Consider the following 10,817-nt stretch of genomic DNA (forward strand, 5'->3'; position numbering starts at 1 on the left):
ATCCTCCTTCAACCTCACGCACAACACCAGCAACTCCTCTCCTCTCCCTTGTCAGCCGCCGCACCACGCTCACTGCCGGACCACCACCTGCACCGACGACCACCGTCGACCCTCGTGGTAACTCCTTCTTCCTCTCTCTTCTTTCGGTTGTCTTGCCCTGCTCCTCCTCTCCCGTTTTCCTCCTTCTCCTTACTTGTTTCTCTTTTTGTTCACGTACGACAGTCATCGCCGCCACGTTGCCGCCCAGCCTGCGTCGCTGCGCCGCCGCGTTCCTGGCCCACACCGACCAATGTCTTCCTTCTCCTTTGTATTTCATTTTCTTTCTTTTTTTTTTCTGTTTTCGTTCATGGCTCATTCGTGTTTTGTTTGTGCCGGCAGCCACCTCCGGTCGCAGCCACCTCGCCTAGCCGCGCCACCCTGTCCGCCGGCCAGCACTCCCCTCTCCCTCTTGAATTGGTTATTTCTTAAACCCTAAGTAACTAATTATTTTAATTAATTATAATTGTTAATTTAAATTATGTTCTTGATAATAAATTTATAATTTTTATGGTTTGAACATGATTTTCAGATTTGGGTTGAGATTATAAACGAATTAATTTTCAGTTTTTGTGATTTAAATTATAAATTTGAGATTATATGGATTTTATAATAAAGTTATTAATTTTCAGATTATCTAATTACATTGAAATATTGATTTTTGATTATTTAAAGTATGAAATTCAAGGTTTTTATGATTATTAATCATGATGGGTTGAGTATGGATCATTGAATTGGTTGTGTTGAGATACTAGGAACGTAGATTGACCATGGTGAAGCTTTTAAATGAAATTATATTGCTGAAAATTTAAAGTACGATGTTTGCAAAAGTTTTCAACGAATTTCAATCACTAATTCAATAATCATGATTCTAGGAAATCAAATGTTTAAGTTTTGATATTGGGGAAAGTTCTAAATATGTTTAGGATGCATTTAGAATGCTTTCTTATGGTTGTCAATGATTAGGAATTTATTGGGATTATTTGTTGGTTGTTTTAGGCGGAGAATTCTCTTTAGGCGACTTTTGAAAGTGTTAAAGTGGCCTATCAGTTTGTTTACACAAGGTACGTACATACCTGTGTGCTTGGAATGTGTGCTAATTGTTGAAACCATGTTGAATCTTGTTGTTGAACTTGGTTATGTTGATATTATTGTTGAACTTGGCGATGTTGATATTATGGACGAACTTGGTTATATTGAATGTGCATGTTTAATACTGTTGGACAAACTTATTGAACTTATTTTGCACTATAAGAACTGTAACATGTTAGTATGGATGTTTGATACAAACATGTTGGTTGGGGACACTAGATTATTCTATATGATTGGGTTGGATCAATTGGTTATTGTTCCCTTTCTATCTTTTCACTACTTTATAAGGGCGGAGGACCTTGTTTAGTAAGTTGAAACTTTATGCCCATATACAGGGTTGCTCATGGTTAAAGGAAAGGTTGGTTAAGTTGGAATGAGTCTTGATTGATGCTTTTATGATCACTTACTTAATTCCAAGATAAAAACAGTTGTGAACAAATGTGAATTGTCTGTCTTATGTAATGGTTGAGTCATAACGGAATCTCAATTTGTAAATCATGTAAAGTGAAACTGAATAGCAATAGCTTTAGACTGTGCACGTCTAAAGTGACGGACAAACAGGAGTTGGGGTTCATGGTGGTAGCCCATGGCCTTTTCTGGGACCGGATTGATCACCGTGTCCTATTTTTATTTAAACGTTCCTCGATATCGCAGGTCACTGAGGTTACGGAGTCGCGCCCGTACCTCGTCTTCCTTAGTGAAGACTTCTGGATGGTCAACTCGGTCCATTGTCTATTTCAACTAAAATAATATTATGGTTATTAAGCCTAGCTTAGTCTAGTCAAGTATAATCGTCAATTTATTATGTTTTGCCTGTCCTTACTTATATTTATTAGTATCATGTTAGGGTTGTTGGTTTGATAGTATCATGCTAGGATCGTTGTTGTTTTAGTATGTAGTACTCAGCTTTGCTGATTACGTGCTTTGCTTGTGTGTGTTGATCATGGCTATGCCTTATTGATCCTGTGATGACCCATCTTTGGTGAGCAGTCTCTAAGGATCAATAAGCGTTGCCCATCTACAGGTTTGAAGATGATGCATCATTGGGATCGGGATTAGAGAGCTTGTAGTTCTATTCGTTTAATTATGTGATTTAATTTGTTAACTTGGATTTGAAATTTGTCGTACTATTCGTATTTCTTTAATTCAGTTAATTGGTTTGGACCTAATATGTAATAGATTATTTATGAACCTAAAAGTTAGTTTTATGTTTTCCGCTGCAAAACTCTGAATAAGCCGTAACGTTTTCACACGGGCGATAATACTTTGATAATTCTCTATGTTTTATATTAAAAGGTTATTTTAGAAAAGAGAGAATTGTCGGGGTGTTACAAAGTGGTATTTTTGAGCTAAAGGTTTTACTGACTTTTCGTGTCTGCTTTTCAAATTATTAGGCGCCTAAACTAGCTAGGTTCCTAAAACAAATTTCATAGAATTGAGCTTCTACTTATTATATCATTCAAAAAAATGCGTATTTTTTTTGGGGGACCAAATTCATTTTAATTTTGTTTGAAAGCATATTTATATTTCTTATTTAAATTCGAAATTAACTTATTAATTTGAAACTTTTCATTTATTCGAATTAAGTACGTTCCTTTTCTTTTCGAAATTTAATTAAATATATTCGAAATATATATATATATATAAAAAAAAAAAAATCGTTTTTATTATTCATTCTCGTTTTATTCTTTAAACGTTTCAGTGTTTTACTATGATTTATTATGAGAGATGGGTAGTATAGGAAAGGGCATATAGAATAGAAGCATTGTGTTTGCATTATATCAACATGATTGTACTTTATCTGCCTACTAACTGTTTGTGTCTTTCCTATGCTTTGCGATTGCTATTATTCTTACTTATGGTGTATTGTGGGATCGTACGGTAAGTGAGAGTACTAATTACTAACATAGAAACTATGTTTAATCGTCATAGATCACTAATCATGTCTGACATAGAAGAGAATAGAGTAGGGAGCAACTATCACCCTATCGTTCTGAGTGATGATGACTCCAGCCCTATCGTTCTAAGTGATGGTGACTCCAATCTTATTATGAGTGATGATGAAAAGGTGATGAATTATGAACCTGACAGTAGAATTCGTAGTCTAGAGCACATTTGTCGCGAAGTAATGAAAACAAGTGCATATGGTAGTGATGATGAGGCAATTCGTGAGTATGACCGTGTTGTGGGTCAAACAAAAATGGATATCTACAAAGCCTTTCTGAGGGTTGAATCTGATTCTGAGCCTGAGATTGAGTTTGAGTTTGAGCCTGAACCTGAGCCCGAGCCCGAGCCTGAGCTAGAGGAAAATAATCATCAACTTCAAGGTCTACGAAGATCCTCAAGGCCAAGAAAAGAAGCTTATTATTTTGATATGGATGATGAAGATGAACTTAAGTATGAGTTGTTCACCCTAGACGATTATAACGAATCAAAGGACAAGTCCGATGATGTCTCCCTTTCACTTTGCTTACATATTTAGTTGCGTGTGAGAAAATGTTGGACAATTCGCCCAACCATAGTTTATGTTTATATCGTAGAACCTTTTTACTTTATTTTGAGAACAGGTGTGTGTTAATATTTAGGATTGTTATCGACATTCTTTTGAGGAATAAAAGTTAGATTATGGATTATCCAAAGGATCAAAGTTTATTACGGGCACGCAAGGGAAATGTTTTCTTCTTTATTCTACCTTATTATTCGTGATGATTGAAGTTATTCCTTGTTTCTCAGCTGAATGTTCTGCATGAAAATATCATTCGTAGATGATTGTTCATTTTATGTGAATTTTGGATGTTGGTGTGATATTACATTGCTAGAGGATAATATAAGTAAAGTTTTGAACCTGAATTAGAGTATATTAATTTCAGGTCGTGTTCTAGGATGACCAACAGTAATGACCTAGCTGCTGTCTTTCGCCTCTTGGCGGAAAAAACTAGCCCAGGAAAGAACTGAGCGCCCCGATTCTGCAGGAGACATGTTTGAAAGGCTTGCGAAAGTTAAGCCACCATACTTCAAGGGGCAAGCAGACCCGACCTTCCTAGAAAACTGGATTAGGGAGTTTGAAAAACTATTTTGGGTGGTAAACTGTCCTGAAAATATGAAAATAGGTCAAGCTGTCCTTTACCTAAAAGATGAGGCCGATCTATGGTGGAAAGAGAATGGAACTAGGCTAAGTGTTGTTGAAGGATTTAATTGGGACTCATTTGTTGTTGCGTTGAGGGAAAAGTTTTATCCTCCTTTCATAACAAAACGAAAAGCGCAAGAATTCATAAACCTTGGGATGGGGAGTATGACTATCGCTGAATACTATAGTAAGTTTATAACTTTGTCGAGGTTTGCACCTGAGGTGGTAGCTACTGAGGAGCTAAAGGCTCAGAGGTTTGAGCAAGGGTTGACCGATGAGATTCAGTTGGGATTAGATGGAGAAACCTTTACATCCCTAGATAATGTGCGTGAGAAAACCACCCATATTTATGAATTGCAGTCTAGAAGGGACAAGAAAAATGTGGTTGGGGAGAAAAGAAAAGAGTTTAATGCTGGGAAAAACCAAGGGAATTTCAAGAAAAGTACGAAAGTGAACAGGAATGAGGGTGGAAATGGAAATTTTCAACAGAGGAACAATCAGGGGCACAACAATAGCAACCAATCTGAGAGAGTGCATCAATGTAAGAGATGCAACAACAACCATCCTGGTAAAAACTGCAAGGGAGAATTAGTGACATGCAACTATTGTCAGAAAAGGGGCCATAGGGAGTATGAGTGCTTCACCAAGCAGAAAAAGGAACAAAATGGTAATGGAAGTGAAAATCAAGTGAGGTTTAACCAGTCTGGAAGACAAGATTCAAAGCCTGGAGGGGCACAAAACAATCAAGGAAACTATAATAAGCCCGCAAATGATAACAACAACCAGAATAAGACTCCGGGCAAACCGTTCTTGATGACTAGAAATGAAGCTGAATATTCTGCAGACGTAGTTCATGGTACTTTTTCTATTAACTCTGTGCTAGTTAAAACATTATGTGATTCGGGAGCAACTTATTCTTTTGTTTCGTCATCTGTTGTTAAGAGTCTGAATTTGGTAGATTTTGAGTAATTGATTTACCTGTTAGTATACCTACTGGTGTAACCATAAGGTGTACCAAGTTGTTTAAGAATCCGCCTTTGAAGATAAAAGATTGCGTTTTCTTTCCGATTTGACAGAGTTTAATCTGGGAAACCTATATGTAATTTTGGGGATGGATTGGCTAAGTTTGTTCAGGGCCAAGTTAGAGTTTGTAATTCAGAAACTAAGAATAAGGAACCCTATTGGAAATTTGACCTCATATAAACGTTTTGGGAAAACCAAGAACCTTGGGGTTATTTCTGCAATGCAAGTGAGGAAATTGATGATAAGGAGTGTGAACTATTTTTCTGTAGGAGCTAGATGTGAGTTAAGAAGTCGGAATGAAGATCGAGGATGTTCCAACTGTGAATGAATTCATGGATGTGTTTCCTAGTGAGATTGCAGGTATGCCACTTGATAAGAGCCGTTGAGTCCCCTATAGACTTAGTTCCTAGAATGACGCATATATCTAGAGCACCATATAGAATGACACCTCCTGAAATGAGCTAATTAAGACACAATTGCAAGAGTTGTTTCGTTAAGGGGTATATTAGGCCTAGTGCATCACCGTGGGGAGCTCCTGCGTTGTTTGTTAAGGATAAAGATAAGAGTATCGAATTATGCATTGATTTTAGGAAATTAATCACCATCAAGAACATGTATCCTTTGCATAGGAGAGATGAAATATTGGATCAATTGAATTGGGCGAGTGTGTTCTCGAAGATTGGTTTGTGTTCGAAGTATCACCAATTAAGGATAGCTGATAAGGGCCTAAGACCTCATTAGGACTCGTTATTGTCATTATGGGTTTAGAATAATGTCTTTTGGGTTAAACAATGCACCTGCCATAATTATGGATGTGATGAATAAGATTTTTCACGAATTCCGAATTAAGTTCGTTATTATATTGATGATATCCTGATTTATTCAAGGAATGAGAAAGAGCATGTCAAACACTTGGGAATTATATTGGAGACGCTTAGAAAGAATTTATTTTATATGAATTAAGTATACGGATCTTGAAGTCATGTGTGTATAAGTAACATCGACGGAAAAGTGACGACTAAATTGATTGAAAACTACGTTACTTAAGGGAATAAAATTAAGAGAAGATTCGAGTGGTCCAGGATCGTTAGAAATCATTTGTTGTCTTGAAAAGATGAAAATGTATGAATTGGTGGAAGTGCTAAGAGTTAAGACCAAGAGTTATGACATAAGGAGGTTTGGTAAAAAGGAAAAGTTGACCAGAAAGAGTCTCTGTAGATCCTGCTAAGATTCAAGATGTGAGTGAGTGACCTACTCCAAAGAACGTGTCCGATATTTGAAGTTCTCTAAGCCTAGACGACTATTATAGGAAGTTGTGAAAGACTTTTCGAAGTAAGCAAAACCAATGACCAACTTGATGAAAAAGGAATCGAATTTCAAGTGAAGTGAGAAATGTGAGGAAGCTTTCTAGATTTAGCTGTTGTCGCGTCAATTGAAACCTTATAAGGCTAATTACCAAACCCATGACTTAGAGATAACTGTTATGGTGTTATCTACGAATATTTGGAGACATTACCTTTATAGGGCAACTTGTAAGATCCTTACCGAAAACAAAAGTCCGAAATTTTGGCAATAAGGTCCAGTTGAATCTTGGGGACAACATTGAAAATGAGTATTTCTTTCCACCCTGCAAACGATAGACAAACTAAGATTACTAACGGAATATATGTTGAGAACATGTGTTATGGATTTTAAGGGTAATTGGGAAGGCCACCTAGGTTCGATTGAATTTTCGTGCATCAATAGTCACCATGCAAGCATTACGATGACACATGTTGAGGCATTGTATGGAAAGAATTGTAGAAGTCTTACTTGTTGGAATGAGTTCAGTGAGAATATTGTATTGAGGACATAATTCGTTGAGGAGAAATATCCAAAGTTATTCCCTGAGATGAGTTACGAGGGCGTAACTCGTTTTCTTTAAGAGGGGTAGAATGCGATATAAATTCGCGCTTTTTACCTATTTTTATGGTGTTTTTATGCATTTTTATGCTTATTTTAGCAAATTATACATGTTGATGCAAGTAAATAGATTCTCCGCATAAGAAAAATGTGTTCATGAGTAACGCAAGCAGCTTTGAGTTGGCAAAAGAGTGCACATAGGTGGCACAAGTACTTCTTTAGTAAGAATAAGTTAAAAGCTTTTGGGGAAAATGTGGTAAATTTCGTGTCAAGTTTCGGGACGAAACTTCTTTTAAGAGGGGTAGATTGTAATCCCCCGTAAATCTATAAATTTTATTAATATATTTTAACGTATATTATTTATATTTAATTAGAATTTAGGAATTTTGAGTAATAAATATATAATTCACGTATACTTATTTATTACATTTTAATATTTTCAACGATTTACGAAATTGAAAATGATTTTAGAATTTTAAGTTAAAACGAATTCGAATTACGAAAACACGATCGATTGAATTTAGAAAACAATCCTAATCATTTTGGATTCAAACAACCTTAAATCCTACTCCTAGCCCAATTGGGAAAAGCCCAAACCAAAAACAAAAATTAAACCTAAACCAATACTCCCTCTCTCTTTTCAAATTCACGTGGAAACAAGGCAAACCAAAACCCCTCCATCCTCCTTCAACCTCACGCACAACACCAGCAACTCCTCTCCTCTCCCTTGTCAGCCGCCGCACCACGCTCACTGCCGGACCACCACCTGCACCGACGACCACCGTCGACCCTCGTGGTAACTCCTTCTTCCTCTCTCTTCTTTCGGTTGTCTTGCCCTGCTCCTCCTCTCCCGTTTTCCTCCTTCTCCTTACTTGTTTCTCTTTTTGTTCACGTACGACAGTCATCGTCGCCACGTTGCCGCCCAGCCTGCGTCGCTGCGCCGCCGCGTTCCTGGCCCACACCGACCAATGTCTTCCTTCTCCTTTGTATTTCATTTTCTTTCTTTTTTTTTTCTGTTTTCGTTCATGGCTCATTCGTGTTTTGTTTGTGCCGGCAGCCACCTCCGGTCGCAGCCACCTCGCCTAGCCGCGCCACCCTGTCCGCCGGCCAGCACTCCCCTCTCCCTCTTGAATTGGTTATTTCTTAAACCCTAAGTAACTAATTATTTTAATTAATTATAATTGTTAATTTAAATTATGTTCTTGATAATAAATTTATAATTTTTATGGTTTGAACATGATTTTCAGATTTGGGTTGAGATTATAAACGAATTAATTTTCAGTTTTTGTGATTTAAATTATAAATTTGAGATTATATGGATTTTATAATAAAGTTATTAATTTTCAGATTATCTAATTACATTGAAATATTGATTTTTGATTATTTAAAGTATGAAATTCAAGGTTTTTATGATTATTAATCATGATGGGTTGAGTATGGATCATTGAATTGGTTGTGTTGAGATACTAGGAACGTAGATTGACCATGGTGAAGCTTTTAAATGAAATTATATTGCTGAAAATTTAAAGTACGATGTTTGCAAAAGTTTTCAACGAATTTCAATCACTAATTCAATAATCATGATTCTAGGAAATCAAATGTTTAAGTTTTGATATTGGGGAAAGTTCTAAATATGTTTAGGATGCATTTAGAATGCTTTCTTATGGTTGTCAATGATTAGGAATTTATTGGGATTATTTGTTGGTTGTTTTAGGCGGAGAATTCTCTTTAGGCGACTTTTGAAAGTGTTAAAGTGGCCTATCAGTTTGTTTACACAAGGTACGTACATACCTGTGTGCTTGGAATGTGTGCTAATTGTTGAAACCATGTTGAATCTTGTTGTTGAACTTGGTTATGTTGATATTATTGTTGAACTTGGCGATGTTGATATTATGGACGAACTTGGTTATATTGAATGTGCATGTTTAATACTGTTGGACAAACTTATTGAACTTATTTTGCACTATAAGAACTGTAACATGTTAGTATGGATGTTTGATACAAACATGTTGGTTGGGGACACTAGATTATTCTATATGATTGGGTTGGATCAATTGGTTATTGTTCCCTTTCTATATTTTCACTACTTTATAAGGGCGGAGGACCTTGTTTAGTAAGTTGAAACTTTATGCCCATATACAGGGTTGCTCATGGTTAAAGGAAAGGTTGGTTAAGTTGGAATGAGTCTTGATTGATGCTTTTATGATCACTTACTTAATTCCAAGATAAAAACAGTTGTGAACAAATGTGAATTGTCTGTCTTATGTAATGGTTGAGTCATAACGGAATCTCAATTTGTAAATCATGTAAAGTGAAACTGAATAGCAATAGCTTTAGACTGTGCACGTCTAAAGTGACGGACAAATAGGAGTTGGGGTTCATGGTGGTAGCCCATGGCCTTTTCTGGGACCGGATTGATCACCGTGTCCTATTTTTATTTAAACGTTCCTCGATATCGCAGGTCACTGAGGTTACGGAGTCGCGCCCGTACCTCGTCTTCCTTAGTGAAGACTTCTGGATGGTCAACTCGGTCCATTGTCTATTTCAACTAAAATAATATTATGGTTATTAAGCCTAGCTTAGTCTAGTCAAGTATAATCGTCAATTTATTATGTTTTGCCTGTCCTTACTTATATTTATTAGTATCATGTTAGGGTTGTTGGTTTGATAGTATCATGCTAGGATCGTTGTTGTTTTAGTATGTAGTACTCAGCTTTGCTGATTACGTGCTTTGCTTGTGTGTGTTGATCATGGCTATGCCTTATTGATCCTGTGATGACCCATCTTTGGTGAGCAGTCTCTAAGGATCAATAAGCGTTGCCCATCTACAGGTTTGAAGATGATGCATCATTGGGATCGGGATTAGAGAGCTTGTAGTTCTATTCGTTTAATTATGTGATTTAATTTGTTAACTTGGATTTGAAATTTGTCGTACTATTCGTATTTCTTTAATTCAGTTAATTGGTTTGGACCTAATATGTAATAGATTATTTATGAACCTAAAAGTTAGTTTTATGTTTTCCGCTGCAAAACTCTGAATAAGCCGTAACGTTTTCACACGGGCGATAATACTTTGATAATTCTCTATGTTTTATATTAAAAGGTTATTTTAGAAAAGAGAGAATTGTCGGGGTGTTACACGTAATGGGTAGTTGTTAAAAGTGGCAAGTCATAAAAGATAGAAACCTGTCAGAATTAGGTGTTGCACTCCAACATAAATCCTAAATGAGATAGAAATTGCGAGAGAATCCTATTCCTAATACGATTCGAAAATAAAAGTTACGTATTAATTAAAATCCTAACGAGCCTAGAGTTCGTAACGGGCCCAAACGCATCCCATCACAAGGTTAATACGCACTAAAAGACTCATTTAAATCTCAAATACTCCGGATTCTAGGAATCCGAATCTGACTAAGAAAAACAGCCCAGATCCTATTTTCAACGCCTGGCTAGGCGCTGAAAATACCTGGTACGTGTTTTTTCCTAATTCCTCGTGGATTAGAGTTCTACAATTCTATCTTTCCACGAACTCTTTTCTATAAATAGGGCCTTAAGTTCGACGTGAAAGGACACACACAACACAATTATTATTCTGAGTATTGACTCTAAACCCCTAAGCCTAAGCCTCACGCTGCGA

The 10,817-nt window shown here is 36.6% G+C and overlaps 1 long non-coding RNA gene across 1 annotated transcript; it reads left to right on the forward strand.

The window, feature by feature from the left end:
• The first annotated feature begins 8,088 nt into the window (after positions 1-8,088).
• LOC130464235 (uncharacterized) lies at positions 8,089-10,191 on the forward strand. Its single transcript, XR_008924605.1, has 4 exons — positions 8,089-8,150; positions 8,238-8,315; positions 8,895-8,959; positions 9,978-10,191. It is a non-coding gene; the product is annotated as an uncharacterized lncRNA (long non-coding RNA).
• Positions 10,192-10,817: the final 626 nt, after the last annotated feature.

This window comes from Spinacia oleracea, chromosome 6 (genome assembly GCF_020520425.1).
Source record: "Spinacia oleracea cultivar Varoflay chromosome 6, BTI_SOV_V1, whole genome shotgun sequence".
NCBI lineage: Eukaryota > Viridiplantae > Streptophyta > Magnoliopsida > Caryophyllales > Amaranthaceae > Spinacia > Spinacia oleracea.